The sequence below is a fragment of the Megascapheus bottae genome, chromosome 9, assembly GCF_031878675.1.
Source record: "Megascapheus bottae isolate mThoBot1 chromosome 9, mThoBot2.hap1, whole genome shotgun sequence".
NCBI classification, from domain to species: domain Eukaryota; kingdom Metazoa; phylum Chordata; class Mammalia; order Rodentia; family Geomyidae; genus Megascapheus; species Megascapheus bottae.
This window is the reverse complement of record NC_143517.1, coordinates 40,699,180-40,714,047: the sequence shown is the minus strand read 5'-3', so window position 1 is coordinate 40,714,047 and position 14,868 is coordinate 40,699,180. Positions and strand designations below refer to the sequence as shown.

General features: G+C 41.6%; 1 long non-coding RNA gene across 3 annotated transcripts in view; it reads right to left on the bottom strand.

Annotated features, from left to right (window-relative positions):
• The window catches only part of LOC150059078 (uncharacterized), a 70,559-nt gene that overhangs the window by 30,278 nt on the left and 25,413 nt on the right, over positions 1-14,868 (bottom strand). For all 3 annotated transcript variants that reach the window (XR_016536676.1, XR_016536678.1, XR_016536677.1), the window contains exon 3: positions 14,224-14,493. This is a non-coding gene — a long non-coding RNA (uncharacterized LOC150059078). The remainder of the gene's footprint in view (positions 1-14,223; positions 14,494-14,868) is intronic.

Here is a 14,868-nt window from a genome sequence, read left to right as displayed (position 1 = left end):
GATGGTGCCAGGGAAGAGAGGCAATGAAAGGGTCCTGTATCTCCAGGGCTATGCAAGGTAGAAAGAGGAGGAGGACTGGGCAATTAGGTGGGAGGAACTGAGAGAAAGGAAAACTCATAGGAGAGGCAAGAAGAATTCTAAGAAAGGGGAGGAGCTACCTGACCATCTGAAGCTGACCAAAGGACCTTAGGCCTAGGCAGCACAGCGGTCACTGATGATCTCAAGTGAGACATTCTGGGGTGAGAATGGGCAGTTCTAGGAGACCCTGGGTGAGGAGGATATGGGAGCCCTCTGAATGGTCTCACAACTTTTCCCTAAATCCAAAATAAAATCCTAAACAAGGGGGTGGGGGAAGGGAAATGGGGACAAAACATGAGAAAGGGTAGCAATGTTTGTGAAGTAATGTACCTTCTATCTGGAGAATATAATGTAACCCTTCTATTAATTACAATAAAAATATATTTAAAAAAAGAAAATGTAAACAACCAAAAAAATTCCTAAACAAAAAGTAAAGAATGGGAAGGAGAGAGGGAGAGAATATTAGGATAGGTAAAAGAAATCAGAAAATATAATTCTTCAAGATAGAATAATTCTTTCCACAGATGATTTGGTGGCCCTGCTAAAATTCTACCATGAAAATATAGAACTATTTGTTTCCATAAATTCCATTCATAAGTCTTAACATCACTACATACCCCATATATTTGTACATTTATAAATTGTCGATTTACAACATTTAAAAACACAAAAACTTCCCACTCCTTACCAATATCCCTTTTCCCACACCATATTGAACATTCCTATTCAAGGTAATTCATTAATCCTTATTAGTCATTTAGACTTTAATATAAATGAGTTTTCCAGCTGCTTTTCTAATAGGAAGATAAGAAACCAGGGAAGAGAGTTTGGTTCATAAAGTGGTCTAGGACTAGAATTGTTTAGTAATGTAAGATCATTGAAGATCACTTTGTTCTTTATATACCATTTATTTATTCATGCTCTTTTTCTCACTCTTTTTCTTTCTTTTTTTTTTTTCAGGTCCTGGGGCTTATTCTTGAGCTTTCTCAAGCTAGCACTCTACCAGCTGAGCCACAGAACCACTTCTGTTTTTTTTCTGTGTATGTGGCACAGAGGAACCAAATCCAGGGCTTCATGCATGCTAAGCAAGCACTCTACCACAAGCCATATTTCTGGCCCTCCCTCTTTCTTGCATTCTCCTCTCCTATCTTTCCTTCTTCTTTCCCTTCCTCCTATCATTCCTTGTTTCCTTTTTCCTTTCCTACCTCTCTTCCTTCTTGCTTTTAAAATTAGGAGAGGAGTGTTTCTCTTCCTTGGTGGGTTACAAGCGCTTTCAAGATGTTTGCATTTTCACAACTATTTTGTTTCTGGCACTCATCCAAGAGTAATCCATTACAGAAAACCATATCTGGGCCCCCAGATAGTCCTGCTAGCCTGAGGAGGGCTAGCAGCAGTGACATGGTCTTCTCTTATCTAACCCTCACACATCCTTGACGCTTCTCCTGCTGTTTTTTTAGACTGAAAGCCCTGGATTCTTAAGAGTAGGAAAGAAACCCATAAGTAACTGCTATAAGTAACTGAGATCTGACATTAAAAGAAGCTTTTTCATAGAATTTTTAAGCCCAATGCCATGTGTGGAACTATCATGTAATATTTATAAATGTGTCATAAAGAAAAACAGTAAATACATTTTGAACTAATTGTATTTTAAGTAAAAACTTCTCAACATGCCAAAATCAACAAAATTGTGACTGTTCAAGAATGAAATTACCCTTAAGTAGGTTTTTTCAGTTCACTGAAAACAAATATTTTAACTTCCAAAAATAAAGAAGTATATGCTAGTCCAATACTAAATGTGAAATTTCTACCAAACTTTAAAATACAGCCAAGGGTCAGTGGTTTATACCTATATTCATAACTACACAGGAGGCTGAGATCTGAAGATCATGGTTCAAAGACACTCAGAGTAGGAAAGTCTGTGAGATACTTACCTCCAATTAACTTAAAAACAAAACAAAAAACCTGGAAGTGGCACTGTGGCTAACCTTGAACACAAAAGCTGTGGGTCCTGAGTTTAAGCCCTAGGCTTCACACACACACACACACACACACACACACACACACACACACACACACACACAATAAAAGCACTGACACACATATCAAACACTCATGTACATAAAATTCACAATTTTTTTTAAATAAAGCAATCTGTTACTCTGCTGTAATGAGTCCTTTTGATCTCTGTTACCCCCACATTCTCTTCAGCTTATGAGGCCTGTCATTGCTTTCAAGACAAATTTACAGAGAAATGAGACCTCAAGAAATGAGGCCCAAGATCTTGGTAAAAAGAAACAAAACCTTTGCATTGATTGGATGTTCTGTCTAAAAATTCATTTCAAATAGAATCTGTGCATCTTTGCTGCATCTGTCATTTAAAATGCTTCAGGAAGTGGAGCTATGGGTTAAGTAGTAGACTGCTAGCCCTTGAGCAAAAGAGCTCAAGGATAGTGCCCTGGCCCTGAGTTCAAGCCACAAAATAAAATGCTTCAAGTAAGAGCTGGTGTCAAAGTTTGGTGGATGTACAAAATCTTGGATTCAATTCCCAGTATGACAAAGCATAAAATAAAATGCTGTGATTTTCACCTGGAAAAGAGAAAGACGGGGATTGTATCCCTATACTGATCATATCCTGTCAAAGTCTCCTCAGAGGCAATTTTGGTTTGAGTGCTTCAGAAGGAAAAAAAATGTGACCTTTAAGCTGAGACTGAAGTCAGTGCCAGCTCTGTGGGAATGTGACTGATCTGGTCACACAAGTCCTCAGATGCAGAAGGGTCCTATGCTCTTGGTGAAATGCTTTGCTTAATAATTTTTGAATAAAGAGCCCCAAGCTTTGCCTTTATACTGGACCTTGCAAGTATATTACCAGTCACACCTGCTCTACAGCAATGCTTTGTTGAGGGGATGAGAAGGGGCAGCTATGCAAGAAATCTGCATGTGGATGTCCCAAGAAGGACCAGCAAAGGTCAAGGCTTTGTGGAGGGAAGAGCTTTGAATAGGTGAGCAGGTGAATCTTTTCTTTTTTTCTTTTTGCCAGTCCCGGGGCTTCAATTTAGGTTCTGGGCACTTGGACACTTGTTGCTCAAGGCTAGTGCTCTGCCCCTTGAGCCACAGTGCCACTTCTGGCCTTTTCTGTGCATGTGGTATGGAGGAACTGAACCCAGGGCTTCAGGTATGCTAGGTGAGCACTCTATCATTAGGCCACACTCTCAGCGACATTGAATCTTTTCAAGGACATTGTTTACCCTGTAGGCTACTAGATCCTCTCCCTGAAGTTATATAGTTTACAACCTGAACATCTGCACATGGTAAGCCATGTCAGAGTAATAGGAAAGTCAATGTAGATAGGAGACTAGTGTGACATGAGCTCAGAGTATCAGGTCCACATCACATAGACTACGGATGGTGAGCTTGGGTTTTATTTTGATATGAACAATGCAATTTGATTTGCCATGAATGACACTGATCATGAATAAAATGATTTTATCTGCCATAATAAGATGATACTGGCTTCTGTGTGGAAAATGGACAGAGGGGGGCCAGAATGAAAGCAGGAAGAAACAGAAAAAGTTAGTGATGTCATGATGGCTTCTATTTGCCAGTATATATTTAAGAACCACCAGTAGTAGCCAGGCATCAATGGTTCACACTTCTAATTCTAGCTACTCAGAAGGCTGAGATCTGAGGTTTGTGGCTCAAAGCTAGATGAATAGGAAAGTCCATGAGATTCTTATCTCCATTAACCACCAAAAAATGAAATGATGCTGTAGCTCAATATAGTAGAGTGCTGCCCTTGAGCAAAAAAAAGCTCATGGACAGCACCTAGGCCCTCAGCACTGGCATGTGCATACACACCCACACATATGCACACAAGCAAGGGAAGAGGTGACATTGTCCCAAAAGAAATACACTCTTACCAGGCATCAGTGGCTCATGCCTGTAATTCTAGCTGCTCAGGAGACTGAGGATTGTGGTTCAGAGCATAAATGTCTATGAGACTCCTGTCTCCAATTAACCATCAAAAAACCAGAGTGGCACTGCAGCACAAAGTAGTAGAGAGTGATCCTTGAGTGAAAAAGATCAGGGATAGTGCCCAGTCCCTAAGTTCAAGCCCTACAGCTGACAACAACAAAACATGCACTCTTTGCCTGACTTATGTAACTGTAACCCCTCTGTACATCATCTTTTTGTGTGTGTGCCAGTCCTGGGCTTGAGCTCAGGGCCCGTGCACTATCCTTGGACTTTCTCAAGGCTAGAGCTCTACCACTTGAGTCTCAGCACCACTTCCATCTTTTTTTCTATGTACGTGGTACCGAGGAATTGAACCCAGGTCTTTATGCATGCTAGGAAAGCACTCTACCACTAGGCCAAACTCCTGGCCCCTGTACATCATCTTTTTAATAACAATTTAAAAATTCAAAACAAAAAAACAAGCAATACTAGTTACTGGCTGTATTTATACCTGATGTCTGCTGGCAGGTTTTTCTCCCATTGTAAGGAGTCACTGAACTCTCAATGTCAGAGTTGAAGGAGTCCTGTGCCACTCACTTGTTAAGGGAGTACACAGTTTCATAAGAAGTCTAAGCTTATTCAATTTACTCCATGAAGCCAGGCTCATAAATGAAGCAGAGAACCTGAAATTCATGGATAGATTTATTTTTGATTATCAAGAGTCCTTTTCATATCAATAGGAAATGAAATCATGAAAAATAAAACTATCAAAAAGACTCAAAACAAGAACTGCTGTATCATAATGACTGTGTTCCCATAGTGATTCACAAGATATGCAAAAACCTGGGTCACTTAGTAGTCTGGCCACGACACTGGATTGACAATAAGCTGGTTGGTGACTGGGGGATAGCCTGCCTGGAGTTTCAAAAATCCCCAACATGCAAAGACATTGACTCATAGCTGAGTGTCAAAGCAGCCATGGAATTCAGTCTCCTAAAGTACCTGGACATACCAATGTCAGAGATTTAGAAATAGAAGAACAAACAAAACAAAACAAAATAATTTAGGTGCCTCATGCCTGTAATCCTAACTACTTAGAAGCCTGGGATCTGAGGATCAAGGTTCAAAGCCAGCCTAGGAAAAAAAAAAGTCCATAAGATCCTCATCTGCAATTAATCAGAAAAAATATGGAAATGAGAAGTTGGGAATATGGCTTAGTGATAGAGTTCTTGCCTGGTATGCATGAAGCCCTGGGTTCAATTCCTCAGTACCATACACACAGAAAAAGCCAGAAGTGACTCAAGTGGTAGAGCACTAGCCTGGAGAACAGAGTTCAGGTCCAGAACCTACCAAAAAAAAAAAAAAGTATGGAAGTGAAGCTAGGTGCTAGTGGCTCACTCCTGTAGTCCTAGCTACTCAGGAGGCTGAGATCAGAGGATTATGGCTCAAAAACAGCCCAGGCAGGAAACCTCGAGACGCTTATCTACAATTAGTCACAGAAAAAGCTCAAAGTGAAGAGGTAGCTTATATAGTAGAGTGCTAGCCCTGAGCAAAAGGAGCTCAGAGACAGTGCCTAAGGTCAGAGTTTAAGCCCCAGTAGTGGCTCCATTTATATGGAAGTGATATACTCTTGATCTGACTTAAGTTAACTGTACTCCCTCTTCACATTACCTTTATAATAATAATTACAAATTTTAAAAACAAAAAAAGATATGGAGGTGTGGTTCAAGTGGTAGAACACAAGCCTTGAGCAAAAACCCAAGCAAGCACTCAAGGCGAACATAAAAACAAAGTAAAAACTTTGCCACTTTGGAAGCAAATAACTTATAAGATGAATATTGATGGGGACAGAAGTTTGGCCTAGTGGTAGAGTGCTTGCCTTGCAAGCACAAAGACCCGGGTTTGATTCCTTGGTACCACATATATAGAAAAAAAGCCAGAAGTGATGCTGTGGCTCATGTGGTAGAGCTCTAGACTTGAGAAAGTCCAAGGACAGGGCTCAGGCCCTGAGTTGAAGCTCCAGGATTGGCAAAAAAAAAAAAAAAGATGAATCTTGAGACCAAACAAGGTCACCTTGATGGAATTTGTCCTTGACCCTGGGTCATCTTCAGCAATGTCAAGCCCTCTGCACTTGAGTATGCGCTCAGGCGGAATTAACTGTGTCATGAGTCTGAGCATGAGTCATGCTTCTGTCATGATGCTCTTCTTCCCAGCACATGGTGGGGAGAGTACCAATAAGCACCATTTGCACTTGGTGCTCTTCTGAATTTGGGCTTCTATGGCCACAGGACAAAAGAAACCTGACTCTGGAATGCTGGGAAGGAATGTGAAGCCCATAAAGGAACCTCCAGTGTCACAATTAGGGTTAGGGTGGGTCCACTCAAACAAACAGAAGGAAGAAATAAGTCCTATACACCAGCAGACAGTCACGCAAAGGAAATAGGTTTCACATTGAAGTTTGGTGGGAGAGAGAATGCCAGGCTTAGGGTTGTGAGGAGACAGGATGGCTGCTCTGCCAACTTCTCATTGGAGGCAGGGCCAGTCGTGTCCTCCACCACCTGCTACCTGTGGAGCCTTGGCCATCTCCCTTAAAGTGTTGGGGTGTCAGTCTGTCTTGTTTGTCCCCAAAGAGTCAAGCTCTGGGTCACCTTGGCAGAAAGTTAATTTTATTGACCCCGAGTTCTTTGGCTCCTCTATAGTCTAGAACACTTTCTTGAGCTCTTCAGCTCAAGGCTAGTGCTCTACCACTTGGTGGTTAATTGGAATAAGAGTCTCATGGGCTGGCTTTGAACTACAATCTGCAATCTCAGCCTCCTGAGTATGATTACAGGTCTGAGCCACCTGTACCCAGCTGTCCTTGGGCTTTCTCAAGGCTAGAGTTCTATCACTTGAGCCACAGAACCACTTCTGCCTTTTTCTGTATATGTTCTACAGAGGAATTGAACCCAGGGCTTTGTGCATACTAGGCAAGCACTGTACCACTAGGCCAAACTCCTGGCCCCAGTGTTTCCTCACTGCTACTCTTCCCCAGCCCTTATTTCACACTCTGGACAATCAATTGACCCTTAAGCTCTGATTACCTTGAGATGTTCAAAATTTCTATCTTCAGCTTCAGTGTTTCTCAGGGTCGTTGGACCCACAAGGGTGGATATTTCTACCTGGGCATTTTTTTAAAAGATTCTCTGAATATAGGTTCAAACTTATACTGTCCTCTTCCACATCCTTTAGCATCTTTGCTTGCTTTTACTACCACCATTCATTTACCTAGAAACTCAGAGCTTGCCCACTTCTTCCTCCCCTTTACCACTTGACCAAAGCCATCATCAGAATAGAATGTACTTCTCAAGAACACTCCTCACTGAGGTACTTCCACTGCTACTTCAGTTCTGCCTCCCATCTGTCCTACTATAATGTGGCAGAGGATGCAAATTCTCAGCCGGCATTCACTTCCTTTATTTTTTTTTAAGTATAAAACCCCAAGTTTTTATCTGGATACAAGGACTCTGGGGTATGAGGATTCTCTATCTGGATTCCCGATAGAGACTATACTGTCCACATCTCCTTGCTGTGAGGTAAATCTCCCAAGCCACACATGACCACATAACTAACTTCCAACTAAAAGTCTGTCAGCAAATGTGATGCATTAACTTCCAGGAATATTCTGTAAAAGGAAATGGGTTGCCTACTTCTTGCTTTCTCTTTGCTTTTCCATAAGCTAGTCCCACAGTTTTGACAGACAAGAACAAAAATCTTCAGTTGGTGTCTCTCAAACATTCATTATGTATCAAAATCTCCTGGTAAGCTTGTTAAAATACAGAGTAATTATGGGCTATGCCCACAGAGTTTCTAATTTGGTAGGACTGGGTGGGGCCTGAAAATTACATTACTAATTCATCCTTAAAAGATAGTGATTTTACTAGCCAAGGGACTGCACTCTGAGAACCAGATTTAGAAGAGAGGAGAGCAGTGAGCAAGTTGGATGTGAGCCCTTGAGTGTTTACACAGAACTTTCACCTTTTTATTTTTTTATTTAGTCAGTTGGGCTTGAATTCAGGACCTAGGCATTGTCCCTGCACTATTTTTGCTTGAGCCATAGATCCACTTTCAGTTTTTGAGTGGTTAATTGGAGATATAGATCTCAAGGGAACTTTTCTGCCTGGGTTGGCTTCAAACCGTGATCCTCAGATCTCAGCCCCCTGTATAACTAGGATTACATGTATGAGTCACAGTGCCTGGTTTACAGAGCTTTGTGAGAGAAGGGGGAGGAGATGAAGAAAGGAGGAAAAAAGAGACAGAGAAGGAAGGAAGGAAGGAAGGAAGGAAGGAAGGAAGGGAGGGAGGGAGGGAGGGAGGGAGGGAGGGAGGGAGGGAGGGAGGGGAAGGGAAGGGGAAGGGGAAGGTAAGGTAAGGGGAAAGGAAAGGGAAGAGAAGGGGAAGGAAAAGGGGAAGAGAAAGGGAAATGGGAATGGGAAGGGAAAGGGGAAGGGAAGCAGGCAAGCTAACTCACTCCTTTGGGTCTTACTTTGAGAATGTGTTACAAAGACATCATCATGTTCCACTTGATAAGAGGGCTCCAGCCCCACATGACAGTGGACTATGTGTCTAAGACTGGACACTGTGGTTGCTAGCTTAGAGGGTTGAGTGGGCAACTCCCCTGGAACTTGTTCCTGGAAGTTTTAGATAACAAATGCTTAGGTCTAATGTAAGGCAGGATCTTCATCTGTTCTTTTTTCCTTTTCCTTTTTTTTTTTTTTTTTGGTAACAGAAGATGATGCTGGGCAAGTAAGAATCAAAGGCTTATAGGCCTGGCCTCTTCTTGTATGTGGTAGGTGAGGTGGTGGGTGCAGGCGTTAGATAAAGGAGGAAAGTCCTGCTGTCTGGAGGAAGCCTGAGGCTGTGAAGGCAAGTCAAGGGAAATCCTACTCAATGCTGAGTTATCTCTGGACAAGGGGAATTCTGAATAAGTACTTCCCAACTGAGCAAGGGAAGGTGGTTAATGTGAAAAACAAGGCCCTAAAATCTAGCAAAAGGTGTCTTAAAGGGAAGTTTCTTGAAGATCAAGAAAAAGTGCCCAGAGCTGGGAGTTTGGCCTAGTGGCAAAATGCTTGCCTAGCATGCACAAAGACCCAAGTTCGATTCCTTAGTACCACATACACAGAAAAAAAGCTAGAAATGGTGCTGTGGCTCAAGTGGCAGCGCTCTAGCCTTGAGAAAACCCAAGGACAGTGCTCAGGCCCAGAGCTCAAACCCAGGACTGGCAAAAAAAAAAAAAAGTGCCCACAAATTAAAATAGTAATATTTTTTAAAATAATTGGTTTTGATAGAGGCAAATAGTACAGAATTCTCTTTTTTTTCATGATTGTATATTAAGGATGTCCAAAGCTGGGTGCTTGTGGCTCATGCCTATAATCCTAGCTCCTCAGGAGGTTGAGATCTGAGGATTGTGGTTTAAAGCCATCCCAGGCAGAACAGTCAATGAGACTCTTATCTCCAATAAACCATTCAGAAAAAGCTGGAAGTGGCACTGTGGCTCAAGTGGTGAAGAGCACTAGCCTTGAGTACAAAGAGACTCAGGGACAATTCCCCAGGTCCTGAGTTCAAGCTCAGAACAACAACAACAAAAAAGGTCCAGCGTTAAGGACATGGTAGAGTACCTGCCTAGCAAGTGAAAGACTTTGAGTTTAAATCCCAAAACCACTATGATTATGGTAATTTTAATTTAATGGATTTTAGAAAATGTTTTTTCTAGTTAATATTACATTGTCTCTGGAAGAGAATGAGGGAAGGGGTGACAGTCTCCAAAAAGAAGTGTACACTTTATCTGACTTATATAACTGTAACGCTTTTGTATGTCACCTTTTGTTTTGTCTTGTTTTGTTTTTTTGCCAGTCCAGGGGCTTGAACTCAGGGCCTGAGCACTGTCCTTGGACTTTCTCAAAGCTACCACTCTATCATTTGAGCCACAGTAACACTTTTGGCTTTTTCTATGTATTTGATACTGAGGAATTGAACCCAGGGCTTCGTGCATGCCAGACAAGAACTCTGTCACTAGGCCATGCTCTCAGCCCTTGTATGTCACCTTAATAATAACAATATAAACTTTAAAAGAGATTTTTTTAACTTAAATCTTTTTTTCTTAGAAAGATAGTGATTATAAGTAACTGAGTCCAAAGGTTAGAAGTTACCTCTGAAATATAAGCTCCAAAATAGTTTATACTTTTTAATTATCTTTTTTCCCAATTATACTTGAAAACAGGGCCACCTGTTTTGCTCATTTTGCTTGCTTAAAGCTGGAGCTCTGTCACTTGAGTGATGTCTCCAGTTCAGCATTTTGCTGGCTAATTAGAGCCAGAGTCTTGTAGACTTTTCTATCCAGGGCTCCTGAATAGGTAGGCTTAACTCACCAGCATCCTCCTTAATGGTACTTTTTGTATGGTCTATAGCTACAGGTCACATTTACAATGTAAAAACTTTAAGCTTTCATCAGGAACACAGTAACAATATAAAATAAAGAGAATCCATAGTTGCCCAGTTTCAAACCTAGAAAGAAGTAAGCCCTAGTTCCTTTCTCTTTTACTACCTGTTCCTTCCAACCTTATCCTAGAGCTCTATTGACTCCACCTTCAAAAAACATCAGGTTCACTTTCTCCTTTTCTTCCATCCTTGCCCTGATTTAAGCCTGTCACTTAGATTATACTAAAACAACTTCCTAACAGATCTTGCTGATTCCATTCTCTTCCATACATAATCTCTTCTCCATATCCTACCTACAGAGAGATTTCTGACACATAAAGACTTTGGTTCCCTGCTTTAGAACTTCCAATGGCCCTCAACTGCCTTTATAGTGAAATCTAAACTGCCCATCTCTTTTTTTTTTTTTTTTTTGCCAGTCCTGGGCTTGAGCTCAGGGCCTGAACACTGTCCTTGGACTTTCTCAAGGCTAGAGCTCTACCACTTGAGCCTCAGCACCACTTCTGGTTTTTTTCTATGTATGTGGTACCGAGGAATCAAACCCGGGTCTTCATGCATGCTAGGCAAGCACTTTAACCACTAGGCCAAACTCCCGGCCCCTAAACTGCCCATCTCTTTAACCACCCCTCCCCTCCCTTGTCACCAGCCACAATGTCCTCCTTATTGCTCAGAAATGCCACGTTCTGTCATTCTTTAGTCAGGTTGGCATACTCTGCCCCCCCAGCCTTAGAATACTTGTCCCCAGAGCCATTAACTGCTTGCTGCTTCTCACTGGAGCCTCAGTATAAGTACCTTGTCTCTGCGAGGCCTTTGCTGATCTTATCTGAAGCAGCCTATCAATTCTTTAGATCAGCCCCCTGGTTTTCATTTCATTTATTTGACACCTGACATTTTTCTAAATCTCACTGCTTGCATTACCAAGTGAAGAGAGAACAAGAAGCTGGATGCTAAATTCACCAGACACTAAGGAGGAAACTTATCCCACCTCTCTTGTTAGCTAACAAGGACGAATTTGGTCACCCCAGAAATTGTCTGCTAAGAAGGCTGTAGCCATGTGTGCCTCACACCTGTCATCCTAGCTACTTAGGAACCTGAGATTGCAGTTTGAAGCCAGCCTGGAAGGAAAATTAGCGAGTCTCTTATCTCCAATTAACCACCAAAAAATAAAGCAGGAATTAGAGTTGTGGTTCTTGTAGGCAGATTACCAACCTTCAGTGGAGAAGCTAAGGGAAAGTGCCCAGGTCCTGAGTTCAAGCTCCTGTACTGGTGCATGCTACCTTGTCCTTTTCATTCAATCCTATATTTCTAGAATCTAGAACTGAGCCCAGCATGAAGAAGCAACCCAGTATTTGTAAATAAATCTGAGATTATAGAAAGGGTGACTGATAAAATTTCAAGTCCAGATTCACCAGGCTAAAAGCTAAATCCTTTTCTATTGCCAACTCTGAGAAGCTTCAAGAAGGTAGAAGACATGGAAAGAGTTTCAATTCCCCTAAATGGGCTCCAACTTATTGTCAGCTATCTTCCCTCTCTGTCCAGTCATTTTCTTAAAAAGTCTTTCACCATAGTACCTGGATACACTCATTCTTTCATACTTTTACATTTCTCATCCCCTCTACTGTCAATCCTTTAATCCTTTGATCTTTTACTCATCTGGAGTTCAGGAATCTGCTTTTCTCCTTTCTCAGATCACTCATGGCTCATGAAATTTTTTATTTCTTCTTTGTGCCACCTTTCTCTACTTTCCCCCCCTGGGAAAAAGCCATTATAGTAGGGTGAGGTATTATGGCAGAGTGTCCTTTGGGGAGCCTGGCCTGCCAATCCAGGGATTTTGTGCAGTTTGGGCCTGAGAGCACAGATGGCAGCATCTGACTATCTAGTGACTATACACAAGAAGACCTTCTGTGGACTAAGTCCTATTGGTTTGTAGTGTTTCCTGAGGAGTTTGCATTTCCCAAAGAGGTTTACTTTGTCATAGTTAACATTTTCACTGCATTCATTATCTAGGGAGGATGTTGGGGAATGACCATGGACTATTGACCTGGTCCACGTTATTCAGAAGCAGGGTGATAAGTATGGTTAATATGGTAATATGGTCTTTGGAAAGAGAGATTGAGCTTGAGCCAAAGTTGTCTTTGAACCCAGCTTGGATAGGTAGGAATTCCTAGCCAAGAACATGGTGGGGGCCAGTGGCTGGCAAAGCATCAGGGTAAGGGGTAAATTGATCTAAAGGGATTCTAATGGAAAACAGACCAGAAGATCAGACATCATCTGGGGAATGGTTTCTAATGAGGAATTTGATCAGATAATGAGATGGTGCTTAGATATCCAGGAGAAAGTATCTTGCTAAATAAACCAGAAGTTTACCAAGTGAAACAAGCTCTTTGCTAAAACTAGATTTTACAAGGAAGGGTACAGATGGGCCTAGCAGAAGAGCCAGAGGCCTGCTTAAAGTTTGGACCTGCAAAGAAATTTTGTCAGGTCCTCCACGGGCCTGAGCTGTTTGTACACTTGCAAAGATCTCCAGATAAACTAGAAAATCTGGAATGCAGGACAGAGGGATAACAGCCCTGTGGGATTTCAGAGATGAAAGGCTTATTCCCCTCTTTTATCACCACATAAGCTTTCTTTTTCCAAAGGAGACAAATCTCCTTTTCCTTAGCTCTAAGGCAGTATCATATAATGTGGAACATTATACAAGGAACATGTGCTGAGCAAGCCTGGATTCAGACTCTATTTATTTATTTATTTTTGGTCAGTCATAAGTCTTGAACTCAGGGCCTGGGCACTGTCCTTGAGCTCTTTTGCTCAAGGCTAGTGCTCTACCACTGTGAGCTACAGCTTTACTTCTGATTTTCTGGTGGTTAATTGGAGATAAGAGTCTCACAGATTTTAGTGCCTGGGTTGGCTTTGAATCATAATCCTCATATCTCAGCCTACTGAGTAGTTAAAATTACAGGCTTGTACCTCCAGTGCCTGGCTGAGACTCTTGTAATTATATTACCTAGGACGTGTTTTCTACCTCATTTGAGCTCTCTCCTCTATTACAAAATTGGAATGATGTTTAACTCACAAAGTTGTTGTAAGGGTTAAATGTAATATGTGCTAAAGCCTCTCATCAAGTAGTATCTCTGTTATGTCCCTACAGGTTCATGTGTTGAAGATTTGGTTCCAAATTAGTGGATCCAATCACTGAGAAGATATTAGCTCAGAAGGCTCTATCTTCTTTAATGGATTAATCCTATTAGCCCATTATAGACAGATAGATGATAGATAGATAGATATATAGATAATCTATTAACACTAGATAAATAATTTCATAACACTTAGAGACAGTGGAAACTTCAGATGTAAGGCTTGCTTACTTAGAAAAAGTAGGTCACCAAGTGTGTGTATGTTCTTGGGGTTATACTTTATTCCTGGCCCCTCCCCTCTGTTTCTGGTCACCATAAGGTAAACATCTTTTTGTCATGCTCTTCTCTTTTCCGTTTTTATTTTTGTCTGACCACTGGAACTTGAACTTGGTACCTGACAATTTTCCTCATTTGCTAGTGCTTCACCAGCTGAACCATGTCTCCAACCTACATGCTTTTTTTGCTTACTGTTCTGCCCCACCACATCCCCAGAATAGCCATGGACTGAAACTTCTGAAACTATAAGTCCAAATCAGTCCTTCCTCCTATAAACTGTTGCATTTGTCACAGCAAGAAAAAACTGACTCACTCCATAGTTTGTTAAATGATGTTGGGTATGTTTAAAGTGGAGGTGACATCTCTGTTACAGGCTCTAACTGTCTCCATGTAGCATCTGCATCCATTAGTCTCTAGGGCCAAATCTCTCTCTTCCTGTACAGAGTCAGCCCATTCACTGGTGACCTCCTTCATCTTGTCTCCTCCATGGGATGCTTCCATCATTAATTTTGTTTTCTCTTGTATCTTGAATATCTCTCTATTGGCTCGTTTTATGCAGGCAGCCTCGCTCAAATCTTTCATGCTAAAAACATGGAACAGGGGTATAAGTAGTAGTAGAGTGTTACAAAGCAATGGTGAGGCCTTGGGTTCAATGCACAGCACACACACACACACACACACACACACACACACACACACACACACACAAATGAAAGGCCCATCTTAGAGTCTTGTGCATTTTCTATAACTTCTTGGTCTCTTTTCTGAAAAGTTTTTTTTGTTTGTTTTCTTGTCCAAGTCCTCGCACTTGAACTCAGGTTCTTGAGCTTTTTCAAGGCTAGCAGTCTACCACTTGAGCCACAGCGCCACTCCTAGCTTTTGCTGTTTATGTGGTACCAAGGAATTGAATCCAGAGCTTCTTCATGAATGATGGGCAAGCACTCTACCACTAGGCCAC